We start from the raw sequence: 17,677 nt of genomic DNA on the forward strand, positions 1-17,677 counted from the left end.
TTTAAAGTTAAGTACACATTAGTTAGGTGCATGAAACAAAAATAATTACATCTTTCGTTCTATTTAAGATAGAAACAAGATTCAAACCTCCTCTTAAACAGAAAAACACGGAGTAATTTTTTACATGATAAAAAAAAAATGCAAAATTTGACGATTTTTGTGTCCCGGACCCCCTTAATATTTGACACATTTATTTTATTTTACGTGGAAGAAATTCGGTTTTACGCGGATGCAGCAATGCCAACAGATAAAATTTTCCCCTCTTTCAAAATCCAAACTCCTAAAGATTGCAGATTACATGTAATAAACTGCAGTATGCGAGCCAATAATCGAGCTTGGGCCACTGGACACATTTTATGCGATTGATTCCAGAGCTATTTCCAGAAGTTATTAAACTCACACGGTTCAGAACTCATTGAAAGAAGAGCGTTTAAGAGTGACAAAGGGGGCCAAAACCAACGAGGATACCGACGTCGATGACGCCACAACCAGAAACGTTGAAAACGTTGAACGAAACACATTGAAAGTTTTGATCGATTCCTAGACAATAGAAATGGTCTTTCTGATTTGTTAGTGAAGGAAGATTCTATCATGGAAATGACGCAAGTGATCATAGATGCGTAAATGCACTGCAAAGAATTACAGAGAAAAAATCCTAACGACTGCCAAAAGACTATCATAGCCAGCTCCTATTTATAATCAGAACACGAAATTAATCTATGTTTTCTTTATGCATGCTGTGCATAAAAGTCGATATGAGTACACATTAAACTTATTATACAATTAGTCATCACTAGAATGAAGAATATTATTTCTTAAGGTACCAAACCCAGATTTTAACACTAATATTAGGTCCCATTTTACGCGGTTTCGATTTACGCGGCATTTTTGTGGAACCGTACCCCCGCGTAAAACGAGGGGCTACTGTATTGATATGCCTCATTGAAGTTTTGACCAAATGCTGCTTTTTGATGTTTTTAGCAAAACTACACTCTAAAAACAACAATTTCAAAAATGACGAAAAAGTACTCAAATTTGAGCATATCGCGAGTCAAAATGGCTCCGACTACGTGGTACTCAAATTTGAAACACTCGAATACTCATCAAATACTCAAATCAACAAGTGTGCTCATATTTGAGGTATTTGTCCTCATTTTTGAATGTGTAATAATTTTAAAACTGAGCATTATATACTCATTTTTGAGTATAACATAATTCAGCACACTATTTGAAAACATGGATACTCATATTTGAAACAAAAGGTTTCAAGAAAATTTGAAAGCATGAATGTACTCATTTTTGAAAACTTCATTTTTGTCAGTGTAGTGAAAAAATCTAATTTTTCTTTTTCGATGATTGGTAGTGCGGAAAAGGTGCTAATGGATGCATTAAACTCCTATAAAAAGTTGAAATGTGTGGTATACATCCTTCACTTGTAATAATTGCGGAGACGTCGCTGCAATTTCTTCTTTTTTTCGACATTTTAAATTAATTTCGTCAAAACGTTAAAGTACTGTTTTCGCCGTACTTATCAGAAATAGTTATACTGTTTGTCACATGCCATGCGTTTTTAGATGCTTGGTGTGTTATGAATTAACTGAATGTTGCTTAAAAATTTTAAAATTTGAAATATAGTATTAGAAAATTTTGTGTAGCTCTGTTCGCTTCGCGTTCAAAGAAAAGAAAAAGCATCCTAGAACTTGCCCGAAGTTTTTTTCCCCCCGCCTTTCCAACAAAGGTGTTTTTTCCTCTACTGTTTCAGGCAATAAATGACTTTTTCGAGTTGAATCTATTCATTTCAGAGCTTTTACTACTATTACAGCTTCGCTGTAATGGAAGCATCTTTGCCATTTGCAACTTCCGTCATTATTTTAGAGCTATTTCTAGTCACAGCTCCCGTAGAACTTGTAAAGCAAAATGAAGATTCTAAATTCGTTTCGGATGCTATGTTTTTTTCAGTTTCTTCTGACGAAAGGTACCCTGTGATTGGAGGTTCGCTGATAATAATTGAGATTCCAATCATACCTATCGTAGTATTCCGTAATCTTAAAATTTAGTTTTATCATTTTAAATTCCCGAATTTGTTAAACTTCATTCCTCTTTTTGAATTACGACATCTTTCTTCAGTTTATTTTCATAACAATGTTCTGATATCTTGGATTTAGTTAAGGGGAGAAACCAGTTTAAATCGGTCAAAAAATCCATCTTTTATTATTATTATTTTTATTATTTTAAATGAGAGTAAAATTATTCAAGAATATGTTGCCAAATTTGAGTGAAAAATTCCAATTAGTTCCGATGCTATGAGCACTTAAAGTGGCTGTGGAGATTCGAAAACGTTCATAGCATTTTTTTTTTCAAACGCGTTTTTTTCGGAACGACTTTTTTCAACTGATGTGCATTCTAGCTCAAAGAGTTTTTGACCAATCGTTCTGAAAATTTGTGTGCATATTCTTTAATTAATTATACTCTATGTGAACTTAACTCTTTGATGATATTTTTTATAAAACTTTTTTAATGCAAGAAATGTAGAAAAAATGGTAGAAAAACATAATATTGTAATCAAACACTTCAAAAACGTCAAATTTTCAAATCTTTTGATCACAGTTAGGTTCATATTTTAGGGAAATGTATTCTTTACGAGAAATACAAAGGGCAATGATTACAGGCGAAAATTGTGGCTTCGGTAATGCACACCAGCAATAAGCTCTGATGGCGACCACCCGTGGACAGCAGCTTTTAACTCCACTAATGCTGTTGGAAATGAATTCAAAAAATTACAAGGTGTATTACTTCAAAAAATGAAAAAAATATCCTCCAAGTTTCCAGAAATTCTGATTATTTCTTTTCAGTTAAGAAAAATCATGAAAAACACTAAAATTTCGGCCTTTTAAACTGGTTCCCTTTTTAATTGCCATTGCTGCGTTTGCATTGTTGGGAATTTTCAAAATTGGCTATGTAACTCATTTGTCTTTGCATACCCTTGTCGTTTTTTTCTCCGTGAAGTATACGGGCAAAAAAACTCACATTACGAACAGTGCGAGATATCTTAAGGTTTTCTTAAGTTCGGGGTACTAAAGTGCGAGCAAAGAGTAATGTAGGAAGCAGTGAGTCACTTAGTCTGCCAATAGGTCCTGGTTTGCTGTCTTGAAACTCTGGAGCACACAGTCTGGTCGGGACAGTAACGCAACATGTAGTTTTGACCATGCTCAATTTTTCAGTGTTTTCCTTTTCTTTCGCCTATGCCACATGACGGAAATAGCCTAGAGTAGTGGCATAAGTAGGTTTTCGCATCAATGAGATAGGCTCCGATTGGACGAGAATATCCTTGGGTTCAGTTAGTAGCTTGTATATCTTACTTATGAGCGGTCAGATTGCTAGCTCGTTCGCATGAACAATGCACACCTAATAGTCAGTTTTTTTACTTCATTTTTTCCCCAACACCATCAATGACACCGTTTTCTTTTCTTTTACTTTATGTTTTTACTGGAGTGCCGGGTCACTTGACTGCTGCTAGTTAAGAAATAGTAAATTTGTTCTTCACTAAAAAGATCAACCAGTGATTTGGTGTCATTTCTTGATCGTTCACGTTGATCTTAAACGCAAAGCCAACAGAGAGCTGCAGATAGTTTTCCAATAGCATACTTCAAATTTCAAAATTTATTAGCAATAAGTTCACCAAGCATCTAAAAATTTATCATATTCGGCAATTTGCAGTCATTTCAGATAAATATGGCGAAAACAGAATTTTAACGCTTTGATAAAATTTATTTTAAATATTAAGATAAAAACCACCCAAAACTGCTAAAACTTCTACGCATTTGTGGCAAAAGAAGAAGCTATACCACACACTTCAAATATTTTATAGGAATTTTGTAACGAATTTTGATAAAAAATTTTAAAAACAGCATATAGTAGTCGAAACTTAAACGCAATTGCGGCAGATCAAGAAATTGTCCATAACAACGTTTTTTTTTTTTTTTTTTTTTTTTTTTTTTTTTTTTTTTTGTGCACTATGTTTAACCAATGACACATTTTACGCACTTCCCATCACTAAAATTAGAAGTAAAAAAAAGACATTTCTAGAGGTTATGTGTCGAGTTACGTGGAGAAGTTAATATAGAATCACAATTTATGCGATTTGCAGTGACATGTTGTTTTTTTTTTTTTTTTCACTCGAATCACGACATCGTGCTTCGGTGTAGCTATAGAAATTCAATGAAAAATTATCAATTTGCATGGAATAGTAAACGATTTTTTTCGGTAGTTCTTTGAATGAAAAATACCCTACCCTTGAAAATTCTAGAAGTCTTGACCCGCGTTTAAGGCACGAGTAAGTTTTATTTTATTCTCATGATGCATCATCGAATCCGTAATTTAACTGGCACGTAACAAAATGGAAACGAAAACAGAATGTAATAGGGCAATTATATTGGGAGGATGATGCCGAAGCAATGGTGTAGCTAAGGAAGAATCCCCTTCCTTGCAACAAAATTATGTGTACGAACACGCATTCAAGGGCCTAAAATTGCTCTATTCGGCATTTTACTTCGAAGAATTTCGTTGTGAGCTTGTTGACATTGAACTTTGATTTTAAGTAACCTCATAAGAAGAAATCACATAAAGTAAAATCACACGATCGAGGGTGCATATTCTGATTACCGAAACGAGGGAGTACACGACCTGGAAATGCCTTATTCAGTAATTGAATTGATTTTTTGGCTGTGTGGTAGCATATAACACTCCACTTTTACTAACTTTAAACTCTCAACTGACAAATTGTTCTTTTTTATGGCTGGCAAACGTTTACGGCAACAAATCTTGTGTTAATTTGGGACACAATTTAAATCTATGATAAACGAGCTGATGTGGACATCACATGACTTCCTTTTACTCCAATTTAATGTCATTTCCCCATTACTAGCAATGTTAATGTGTTTCAATAGATACTCTATAAATATCAAACAAATTTTTTAAAAAAACGCCAAATTTGTCACCAAGTTGACGACAAAACTTGGCGACTAAAAGACTGGCAATATATCGCCAAGTGTCCGCCAAATTATAACACCACTTGAGTTTACATCGAAATTAACAATAATTCCCCCTTTAAAAAGGGGCAAAAGGCCCCTTTATAAACACCCGAATGCAACCAAAAGGGGAGGTGCACAACTAGACCACAACTAGGAGTCTACGTACCAAATTTCAACTTTCTAGGACTTACCGTTCTCGATTTATGCGACATACATACGCACATATGCACATACGCACATACATACATACGTACATACAGACGTCACGAGAAAATTCGTTGTAATTAACTCGGGAATCATCATTATGGATATTTCGCGTGTCTATACGTTCTTAGGCACTTATCCACGTGTGGTCGAGTCGAAAAAAAAAACTCAATATTCATTCGGGGGTGAGTAAAATGGAAATTAAGGTCTATTTTTGAGTGAAATTTTTTTCGCGAATACAATACTTCTTTTTTTGTAAAAGGAAGTAAAGATTATCATGTTTCACAAAACCTATCAAAAAAAAAAAAATGTTTCAGTCTTTTTTCCCATTTTTCTCTCCTTTCTCCTTCAACTAGGTTGTGACTTTGTTAATAACTATGATATAATAACGGTTGATACAAACTTTATCTCTTCTCTGCCTCCCAGATATATTTCAGATGCATATCCACAGTTGAGTACTTTCTTTTAATACGAATCCGAGCTGCAGATAATTTAGGACTAACGTTTTTTGACATAACTATGCATATATTTCGAATTTGTCAACATTTTCACTTCCATAATTTGGAGAATGTTAAATATTCTTTCACATTTTTTTCAAAATATTACTCACGTCGAGCATAGTAAACGGCGTGTAATTTAAAAATAAATTAAGCATTTTTGAAAAAAAATGTTATTGGATTTTTTTAATGTTATTTAAATAAGTTCTTTCTTTCTTTCTTTCTTTTTTCTTTTTTTTTGCTTCCCAAAACGTCAAACTTTTATCCATCTTCTATTTCATCCATACAAAAATTAGTCTTTCCAGAAATAATCACTATGGCTTTCGATTGTTTCATTCCTATTAATTGAAATTTTTTCATCCAAGAGAAAAAAAAATATGAAGATTTCTTACGAAGAAAGTGTTTTTAAATGCACCCAATATCAAACACAAAAGGTCATTAAGTTTTATTTTTAATAATTTATGATTTTTCAAAGTTCGATTTTATATTTTAGGTTCACTCTGCAGGCAGTATGAAAGCTATTTACGTCTTTTTGGTGGCGTGTGTGCTCATTGCCTCTTATGGTATGTTGTATTGGTTCGTTATAGCTTTATCGCTTAAAATATGGTCCCAAACGTCTGCTAAAGGCTTTTATACTGCTAAAAAGCATTTCTTCTTCAATGTGACCTCACAAATTTTTAAGGAAAAAATGAGCTTTGAGTTTTGTATTCATGTTTTTTTTGTACGACTTTCAGGTCAATTATTCGATTGTTTGCGTGCTGATTACCTCTTATGGTGCGTTGAATGTATTCGTTATAGCTTTAGCGCATAAAATTTGGCTGCAAACGTTTACTAAATACAGACTTTTATGTTGTTAATAAGCATTTTTCTTCAATCTAAGTTCACAAAATTTTAAGAAAACAATACTAGCTTCTGGTTTTGTATTTATTATTTTTTCTTGCGACTTTTGAGTGTATTTTGAGGTTCAGCACCAGCAAAAGTTTGTATGTGATGTTTAAACGAGAAGTTCCGTTCGGAACTAAACGAGCCTTCTTTCCCGTACATCGATATCGCCTCTTCTAGTATCTGATCAATATTCTCTTAAATAGCTAAAAGTATAAATTATGACAAAAAAAAGTGAAATTTAGAATTACAGCAAAATGAATTTGTAAAAGTCATTTTGTCAAAACAAAATGCTATTTCTTTAAGAAACAAACAAAATAGCATTTTTAAACAAAATGCTATTTCTTTGGGGGTGAAAATAAAGTGCCTTGAGTATTATTTTTCCCCTGCTACCAAAATTTGAAAAAGTAAGTATAAATTTAGAAAATAAATTAATAAAAAACAAATGTTTCCTTAAATGATAAATATTTTTGGTCAAAAATAAAATCATCTAAACAAATCTTTCTTTATGGTAAAAAATAAAGCACTCCAAATTTCCCTTTATTTTCCGCTGATAAAAATAAAATGAATAACTTAAACCTTCAGAATGCTGAGTTAAAATTGTAGTCGTGTAGTCAGAGGCGGACTGATTTTGTAGTAAAAGAGTCGAAATCGGGGTCGTGCTTCAAATAGTTTAAAATTCAAAAATTCATAGTCGGACATTTCCTCCCACGTCTTTTTCTACCAAAGCAAAAGAGTCAGATTCGGAATCGTGGAGTCACAGTTGGACTGGTTGTTGGGTAGATGATTTCGCTTTGGAGTTGAAGGAACTAAAATTCAAGGAGTCGGAGTCCGATTTCATAACCCTAGTAAAAACATTTGCGCTTTGAATTCATTTCTTTCTGATTAAGACATATTTGTGTCTGACTTGCGTCATGCTAAGTCTACGACACGTAATATTTCGATTTTTATTAATAAGTTTTTTATATTTATTGAAAAAAAAATTAAGAATATATTCAAATCTCCCCAAGTTTTGGAGGCTAAAAAAGTTTTTTTTTCCCGTGTTGTTGTTAACGTTAAAAGTTTTTGAATTCATCAATTAAAAACAAAAAAAGAAAGAAAAATCCTTATGGTAGATAAATCCAAAAAAAAAAAAAATCTTTATTCCTCATCTAAAAAAATTCATTTTTCAACAAAATTTTTGTTTCAGTTAATCAAATTTGTCTGATCGTGTGGGACATATATTGGCCTTAAGTTTCCAGTCACTAAGGCTAAGTTTTTTCGGTTTCTTCATAATTTCACGAATAATTGTTGAAAACAAAAAGTAAACTAGAGGAATGAAGTTTAATTGGCGAGATCTTCAGATCAAAAAAAAAAAAGTTTGTTCGATTCGGACTGTTCATTCAATGGGTATTTTATTTAACTCTTTGATTTATTTTTTACTATTTTTTTTACTTTTAGTGATCTTTTAAGCATGCGTAAGCCTTCTTTTAAGCTATTTTCGTTTTTCTTTAACTTTTGCAGGAACGTAGGCCCTAAAACACAACCATTCCCTTTAATTTACTTCTGTATTTTTCTGTTACACATGTAATAAATATATCCGGGGAGAAGTTTGATGAAATCTGTTTGTAACCATTCCGTATCTGATTTAGAGATAAACTATTCCTGTTTAACAGGAAATTAGAAAGTTAAAACCAATATATCAATCTAATTTTGAATAAGTTTTCAACGTTTTCTAACCAGGTTAAATTTTGACTAAGTATAACTCTTGTAAAATTAAAATTAAGTAGGGAAATTTGGAGTAAAGTGAAATGGTGGAGATAACTTTCATTTTTCAAAATGAAATTTGTTTTGAAAATTACATAACACAGAGAAAAAACAATGTATTTTATTACAAAACTTGCATTATTTTTATTTTTGACAGTAAATTTGTACCTTAAAAAAAGTGGGAATCTCACTGTAACCGCGATAATTTATGTATATTACTTTTTGTTTTCATATTGAGTGGAAACTGTTATGATATTCGAATCGCTAGTGCTGACGCCCATGTTTGAAAATAAAGTTAGTTTTTGTTCTCTCTCGCTAATGAATGTCGTTCAGTTACTTTCGTCAATATATATGTGGCGAGATCACCATTGATAACTTTTTTTTCTTGGGGCAAAGTGAAAAAGAAAATATTTTTCGAATGCAATATTTTTATTTCGATTTTTATTCGATTATTAAAAATATTTGGATCAGCCTAAATAATCTATTGAATGAATAAATGAAATAAAGTAATCAATAAAAAATACAAATTAAAAAAAAATAGTTAATAAGCGCAAAAAATAAATGAGTGAATAAAATAGCGATTAAATAAGAACATTTTTATGTTTATGAATAAAAAATTAAATTATTAAATGAAAGAATGTAAATGAATTATTTAAAAATAAATATGTAAGTGGTTTAATAAATCATTAAGTAAGTATATAAACGAAATGAACAATTTCACTTTATCCCATCCACTTTGCCCCGCGTGCACTTAAATAATCGAACAAACATTTAAACTAAAAAAAAAAAGCATAATATAACTTTAAATAAAGATTGCTCCGAACTTTAGAAGATCTCAATTAATGTTTAAATTGTTACTTACAAGAACTTTACCATTTTACTCGTATTGTAATGAAAATAATTTAATTGCTTGCATTATTAAGTTCTTTAATATTCACAGATAACTTTTTCCTGACTTTATCCTGATTATTCCTTGAACAATTATTTCCTTGATAAGGAGTTGTCCACACTACCGGATAGGTGGCGCTAAAAACAGAGTATCTATTCCACCATTTCACTTTGACCCGCTATTTTACTTTGCCTCACATTCTTCTTCGATTTTAAATGCCCATTTGCAATCTTGTTTCTTCCGCAGCTTCTGTTGGTGTTGAGGCTTTTGGATGCTATTTTAATAAACAAAAGTGCCACGACCACTGTCGAAACAATGGATATAGTGGAGGATACTGTCACGGGGTCCTCAAGCAGCAATGTAGATGCTATGAATAAAAAAAGTAAGATTTTAAAAATTTATATCAAACTATTATTTCCGTTGATTAATCAAGTTATTTTTTTTTATCCCGAATGCAGCGAATGGAAAAATTAGATATGAATCAATCATACAATGTATATCATCATAGTCTTGTACTTAGAAGGGGATTAGTGGGTACTTGTGAACAATTTCTTCATTTCGATATTTTTTTAAAAGAATATTATCAATTTCTCCGTAAAAAAATGTCCCCAGATTGAATAGTCTTTTCTTTGTGTCGTGGAGTTTTTTGAGACTTTTGAAAAATTTATTTCTTTACTTTATGGTATTTTTAAAAAATGTCTCCAAATGTTAACACTTGTCCCCATAGAGGCTCATTGCGAACAAGCATGGGGCACATATGAACACAAGTAAAAAATGCAGAACAAGCCTAATTTTTCAAAGAAAATATCATGTGTTTGAAACATTTTACGTATATATCTAGTGCATTGATGGATTCACATCCTATATCGTGTCTATTTTAATTATACACTAACTGTGTCATTAAGAACGCGTTTTTTCCCAAAAAACTAGTTTACTGTCAGATTTGAAGGACTCGTAGCCAGTTGTGTTCACAGGAGAGGCACGACGAATCAACTTCGACGACATTATACTAAATAATGCATCGCACAAAGAATATTTTATTATGTATAAGGATTATTATTATTTTGCATTGCTTTTAAGTTTTGTAAAAAGTATGATAATGTATTTAAAAATAGTTTTAAACTTCAATTTTTTAATGAAAATATCTTGTATTTTTGTTTTTTCTGTGATTATTAAAACAAAAACTGTTTATTCAGTGATTTTCAAATAAAAATAATTTAAAAAGTGAGGAATAAAAAAAATAAATAAATGCTCATTTAATCATAACAATAATACTCAACAATAAATACATAAACTGATTATAGAAAAGAATTATTATTATTTTTAAACGTTTTAAACACTAATGATATCTTGCATTAATATTAATATTACGAAAAGGGTATGGAAACTGTTCACATGTGACCCTAAATGTTGTTTTCAGAAGTCTCTCATTATCTAACTTAGAACTAACTTGCAAAATTAGATAATTCTTTTTTTTTTTAATTAACATTGTCATAAATGTACTTTTATGGTGATTTAATGGTTTTTATTTAATGGTTGATTAATGGTAAGTTAAGCTTATTAGTTAGTTCAAAACCTGTTTTCACGTGAAGAAGACAGTGAAAAAATAGCGTACAACACTTCTTAAAGCAAAGAAATTGTAACCTCAGAAACATAAACTTGTTCGATGCTCCAACGATTTGGCTAAGAGATAAGACAGGTTTTTGAGTCATTCCACGTCACACACACAAACAACTGACCTATATTTTTCATATCGTCCCCACTCGACCATCTCCGATTTCGATGAAATTTTACAGAGGTGTAGAGATACTTCTGAAACTAATGTATTCTAATTTTCAGCTTCTTAGATCCAAATTCTTAGGATCTATAGCAGTGGTTCCCAACCGGTGGTTCGCGAACCCCTGGGGGGCTCGCGAGAGGTTTTCAAAGGGTTCGCGAAAAAAATATTGTAATGGCGGAGTTTTAACATACTACCTTCTTTATGATGAAGTCTCATGTTCAAGCGGTTTCAAGCAAATTTTGCTCCTTTTTTATTTGTCTCTCGCACATCCGGTACTCTTATCATTAATATATTTGCGTACTTCCTGACATATTTTACGTTTAAATAATTTAATCTGTCATTTCAAAGCGCCGCGTTTAGCGTTTCCATTGTGAATTGACAGCCCTGAAGCCATGCTGAAAAAGCTCTACTTATGGATACGTCTTCAGATGAAATAATTTGAAAGCGTTCGCTTCCTCAGAAGCTTTTGATCGGAAAAAATGATTAAACTTGATTAAAAAGTTACGTAGAGCATATGCGAGCGTCTAAAATGTGTTCTTGTTTAGTTTCTTTAGCATAAATTTGAGTCCGAGGAAGAGCTATCGCTCTGCTCTTGTGTTGAGTCAAAAATGTATAGAAGTGAGATCACACTGTTGTTTGTTGCTATAATTTTCACACTGCATATTCTACAATTTACTTCGAGCTTTATTGTCGAAAAAGGGGAAGAATAGCTAGCAACCCAAAAATGCCACAGGAAGTATAAAAAATTAATTACTATAAAAAGTTTTCGTGGGTGAAAGTTTTGCATTGTGAAGTTTACGCAGTAGGAAAAAAAAATCAGCAGAATTTAACTATGCAACTTAATTTTCACTCTATGTAAATAAGGAATTTATGAAATTTGGGAAGAAAATGTCTTTTGTGGAAAAAAGAGCAAAAAAGTATTTGTTTCGTCAAAAATTACCTTTTGTGTAAAAATTAGAGTAAATGCCTATTTTGAACATAGACGCTTCTTTTATTTTTCAACAAACGCATTTTACTCCGCACTTATAGCATAATTACAAGAAAATTTTTCAGCAATCAAACGATTAATGCACGCAATATATCTTTATCAAACAGCTAGGCTCGTAGTCCTTTTAAAGAAGAATTGAACCCACAGCTCTTTCTCATTTTACTGTAAGAAAAAAGTTCATTTACTTAATCTGAGACAGTTCCCTGAAAAGTAATTTAAAGATATCATTATTTATTTGATTTCTGATTTAGTGTAGTAGAGATAAATGTACCCTTGTGTCAGAAAATTTCACCTAAATTTTTGGCCTCTTTGTTCCACAAATATCCCATTTTCAATTTTTTTTTAAAAAAGTTGATTGAAGCTCAACGCAGAATTATCACTGTGTTTATTTTTTGGTGAATTTCTTGTGCATTCATTTTTTTGGTGATCATTTTAGTTCGTAGCAATATTTTTGATTCTATATTTTGCAAGCATCATCAAACGATTAAAAAAAAAATCTCCCAAATTTTATCGTCTATGTGTGTTAGTGCGAGCTTTTTTTTTTTTTTTTTTCTTACTTATTACCTAGTACCCAAGGGATTCGCCAACTTCTTTCGGAGTTTGGAAGGGGTTCGCTTAGGGTAAAAGGTTGGGAACCGCTGATCTATAGGATCTCCGAAAAATGTGATATAAAATGGCGGATCAGCTTTTTGTGACAAATTTTGCCATATTTAGACCAAGTTTACAGAAAATTTTATCACACTGGAAGCATGAAATTTTAGGCGCTTGAAGTACGTTTGGCCTTTAAAATACTCAACTATTTTTGTGAATTTGAGCTCGTTAGACTTTGTGTAGCATGCGCATTAACTTGTGAAAAAACGTGATGGGGAAAAATTTTTCCTGGATCTTAAGTTGTTATAAAATCTGAACAAAAATAATTCAAAAGCTCATGGCTTCGTGATTCCATTGTAAAATACTTGTTTTTAATGGGTTACAGGTACAGAGCTTAAATATCGATTTTCTAAAATATATTGACATCCAAAGTGGCTATCAAAACTGTTCAATTGAAAGTTTTGCGTGAAAAGAGTAACAAACATCCATCCATACATAAATACATCCATACAAACTTTCGCACATTAGTACAGTAAAAATAAGGGTCGGATCCAAACATTCAAAAAAAAAAAAAAAGTTTAAACCTGTTGCAAATTGTTTATTGCCCTTCCAATAAGAACATGTAAAAAGTCGGGTTTCGGAATGGGGGGGCATCTAAAAATTGCTGTTTTGAGCAATTTTTCGGAATTTTTAGAGTAAATTTCAAGAGGGAATATTATGTCATACTAAATTTAAAAGCATGAAAATAAATGTGTTTACCCCCCAAGGGGGATGACGCAACCCACTAATGCTGCAGAGCCCCCTACCCTCGTCTCCCCTAAATACATTTCAAGTGGAAATATTGTTTTATGCAGAGTGAAAATTAGTAATCAAGTATGTTCTTCCTGCAAGGGCGATGGTACCCCTCCTCCCAAAGTTACAACCCCCCCCCCCGAAATAAACTAATACGCCAATCAACCCCCCTTCTTTCCATTTCAAGTAGAAGTATTATTTCATGTAAATTTAAAATGCATTAAATCAGGACTGTCCGCCCCCACAAGAACTGTATCTCACCTTCCAAAACGAAATAATATACTTAAAGATTACCCCCCCCCACACACACACTCTGATGGCACATTTGATTAAATGGTCAGAAAAAATATGCTTAATCGTTTTTTTTCCTTTTACTATATTGCTTTTTTGCGGTACTTAACAGCAAAATTTTTAGTTTGCTTTATAACATGCATGCCTCAAATACGTCATCAGATTGAGATAAAATCTCCATCAGAACTGAAGTTTTCAAATGATTTCTCCTAAGCTTGTAACAAAAAAGTCTTTGTTATCAAGATTTTTTTTTTGCTATCTAGATCCTCGGCAAAATCGTTATTGTTGCATCTATGTCTATCACAGTTTGCGCATATAGTTGAGCACTTGAGTCCACTTTCAGACTGATCAAAAATTCATTTCTCCAATGAACCCCTCAGAGCAAGAACAAGATATGAGGCGAAGAAAGTCTTCTAGAGCGGATGGCTTGGCTGTTGTAATAGGACGGAGATATTTCTGTGGTGCTTTCTCATTCTCTGTACCCATCAAAAATGACACTAGCTTTCCCGTACTTACAAGTGACATATACACTGCATTGTGGCACATTTCCTTGAAGCTTGCAGATTACCAAAAAAAAAAAAAAACATGATCGAGAAGGTAACTTCCATCTAAAACATATTTGACACTAGCTGTTTGTTTTGTGATGGTGGCGTGGATGGTTTATCCCTCTTTACGGTAATGGCAAAAGATTATTCAAAAGTTGAACTTCAGTCAATTTGGACTTTCTTTTATGCTGCACAGGGATTTTGTTTTGATATCACCCTAGCGCTCTAAACAGTTTAATAACTCCAATCACAACTAAATTGGTGACTGAGCTAGCTTTGATCTTTTAGAATTATCCTTCTGACATCACTATATTATTGTGTGGCATTTTGTGCTTCGGAAAAGTTTAAAATCAGTGAAATTTTTTCATGAACTTCACTGCAATCATGCTTTTAAACTGCAAATTCATGCCCCCCCCCCCTCCCCAAAGCGATGGCGCACCCCTGAAGTGTGACGGAGTACCCATCCAGAATAAAAGTTCTCAAAAAAGATAGAAATACCCCTTGGAAAAATGAAAAAACTGTCTTAAAAATTCCAATGACGCAATCTGTGTCATGGACCCCCCCCCCCCCTGTGCACCCCGGTTAATTAGCATTTTTTTCTATGAGAGTTTATTATTTCGCAATTATAGAGTGTGATTTCTGCGACTTTTCAGTATTTTTTTTAAGTAACAGAAATTATTTTTATTTGAAAAGAGGATTATTTCGCCCTCTACCCTTTTTTCCGAAACCAAACGGGAAAAGTGCTGGGACTTCTTACCCCTTTTTGCAGGAAGGGTAAGAAGTAATTTACAACAGGTTTCTTTTTTTTTTTCTTTTTTTAGATGTTTGGGTTTGGCAATTTTTTGGCCTATATTTACTGTACTATATATAATAGTAGTAAGATGATGGTAACATTGTAATCTTAATGACAGCAGAATAGCTACGGACGATCAAGCAAGATGTCAGTAATCGTTAAGAAAGCTGTAGTCGTTTCCTCTCATTCCCATAAAATCGTGTGACTTGCTCAAAGTGACAATTTGATCAAATCACAAATCCGTAACGTGAACTAGCGTGCAATTATTTTCACTCCATTCTAGACTTTTCAGTACTTTGGCATTTAGCATTATAATCATTGGTATGAGGAAAACCATCAGTGGCGTGCCGCCCATGTACCAGAGGGACTAGGCTGGTCCCTTAAATATTTTCCCCTTCAAAAAAATTACCTTGCAGAATAATTTATTAAGAAAAAACGTGAGCAGAAAAACAAGTTTATTAGAGAGCGCTACTTCTTTTACTGCCCCTCCCTCCCTTTCTCCCCTGCGTGCGACGTCTTAAATGGACTTGTCCAGGGGACTAGCTCTTAAGAACCTGTTCCCCAGATCTCATATAGCTTTGTTAGATCCTTGGCGTTAGCTCGAAAGCTTATTTGATTATTTCATGCATTTTTTAAACCAACGGATAAATTTTTGTTTCCGTACCTAGTGTACAGGTTTCTATGTGAGTTTCAGGAAACAACAAATTCACTAGTCAAAGTTATTTTAATGCGTCCATTGTGTTTTTCTTTTGTAATGGAAGGGGACTCGGTCGAAAAAACAAGTCCCCAACTGGACGTAGTTGAGGAGCATGCGCAACAGCACAGACTGCCCTGGAGCTCGGAAGAGAATTGCAGCCTGCTGGACGTTCTCGCAAACCGTTCGTTCGGAGCTTTGATTTGACCAAGAGAAAGCTCAAATAATTTCGCAGAGCAGGCCTACTCCTGACCTAGCAATATCTGCGAAGCTAAAAAATTACAATCGGCATTTTAAGAAAGATTACTTTGAGACTCTTAAATGGCTGACTGTTTGTAAGTCAAGAAAAAAAATATTTTGCTGGCCCTGCGTCCTTTTTGAAAAGGAAAAAGGCGTCTGGAATGACAATGGATTTTCAGATATGAGCAATTTCCACAAGGCAACGATTCGTCACGAGAAAACCCAAGGACACTATCAAGCCATTACTCAGTTGAAAACTTTTGGGAAAACTCGAATAGATTTTCATCTTAGTGAGCAATGTTGCTCATCAACTTTGAAGCATAACACTGAAGTTAATAATAATAGGGAAGATAATATATCTATAAATCTTTTTACTTTTGTGTATCGTAATTTACCGTAACCAACTAGTCCCCTAAAAAATATTGATCTGCACGCCACTGAAAACCATATCTTCACTTAATACTTTCATCATTGTACTACCATAGAGCGTTTTTTTTTTTTTTTTTTTGCTACAATGCACTGTAAAAAAAAAGCAGGTTGTATTACTATCATTTTTGTACGCATGCGTAAGGCAATGAAGCTCTTTTTGTACACAATTGTAATAATCCCAACTACCGGAAAGGCATTAAAACCACTAAAACATATATTCCATTGTTGATGTGAAGCATATTAAACCATTAAAAAAAATAAAGTAATCGTCTAATCGTTTTACAATGTGTAGTTGCTTTTTTTTTTCTTTCAGAATTTCATCGAGCCTGCCAGCATTTTGGAAAAATACAATAGCTTCAACGGGTGAACATTGTTTCTGAAAATTTTTTCAAAAAGTGAAATAAAATTTTCTATTCAATGTGGTATCATGACTTCATTTATGAGAGTTTAAAATATTTTGTCTCAACCTTTTATAGTGATCATAAAGGGTATTATTCTCATGAAGAAGAGCAAGCTACATTCATAAATTTGTAGAATAGTGCTTGAAAGAGGCATTTTCAAAGTAATTTATGCCTCATATTGTTATTCGCCATTATTATTGGTTTTCAACTACTCCTACAAGTAGAACATTTAGATTTTCAGGATATGATAGCTAGCATAATTTCAGCACAATTTGTCCGTAAATAATGAAATTTAAAAAAAAAGAAAAGAAAAACAGACTTTTAGTAAGTAGGCTTGCCAAATGTCTCGTAAATATGTCTTTAAAAGAGTGAAATCTTACTATATACAGGGTGGTTATAAAATAAGGTGAGGTTTTTAGAGGTCTCTAGCGAGTGGTGTATTAAGCGATTCATTGCCATATATCATGGGCGTACACAGTAGACCAAAATCGCCACCAGAGGATATTTTGGCGTATAGAAAATGTGTATTACTCTGAATATTAAAGGATTAAATGTTAACTGACAAAATATGCATCAACTTTTAACCGAATTCAAAAAGGAGGTGGCTATTAGTTCAGTACGTATGAAGGTTTTTTTTTTTTTTTTTTTTTTTTTTTTGTCTGCTTACAGCGGTTCAACAAGTGAACCAATTTTGATGATTCTTTTTTTAATGAATAGGGGATGGCTCAACTTAATTCCCTTTACTTTGTTCGACTACATCTGTTCTTTAGAAAAAAAAGTTATGGGCAAAAAAAAAAAAAAAAACAGTAAATTTCGTGCAATTTTCCTATTAAATGATTAAATATAAAACCCAAAAACCCATTGTTACAAAAGTTTGGTGCCATA

At 32.8% G+C, this 17,677-nt stretch overlaps 1 long non-coding RNA gene across 2 annotated transcripts in view; it reads left to right on the top strand.

Moving 5' to 3' along the window:
- Window positions 1-16,814, top strand: part of LOC129221615 (uncharacterized) — a 36,020-nt gene extending 19,206 nt beyond the window's left edge. For both annotated transcript variants that reach the window (XR_008580532.1, XR_008580531.1), the window contains exons 2-4: window positions 6,225-6,294; window positions 9,495-9,630; window positions 16,705-16,814. This is a non-coding gene — a long non-coding RNA (uncharacterized LOC129221615). The remainder of the gene's footprint in view (window positions 1-6,224; window positions 6,295-9,494; window positions 9,631-16,704) is intronic.
- The last annotated feature ends 863 nt before the right edge of the window (window positions 16,815-17,677 follow it).

Source organism: Uloborus diversus, chromosome 4 (assembly GCF_026930045.1).
Source record: "Uloborus diversus isolate 005 chromosome 4, Udiv.v.3.1, whole genome shotgun sequence".
Lineage (NCBI taxonomy): Eukaryota > Metazoa > Arthropoda > Arachnida > Araneae > Uloboridae > Uloborus > Uloborus diversus.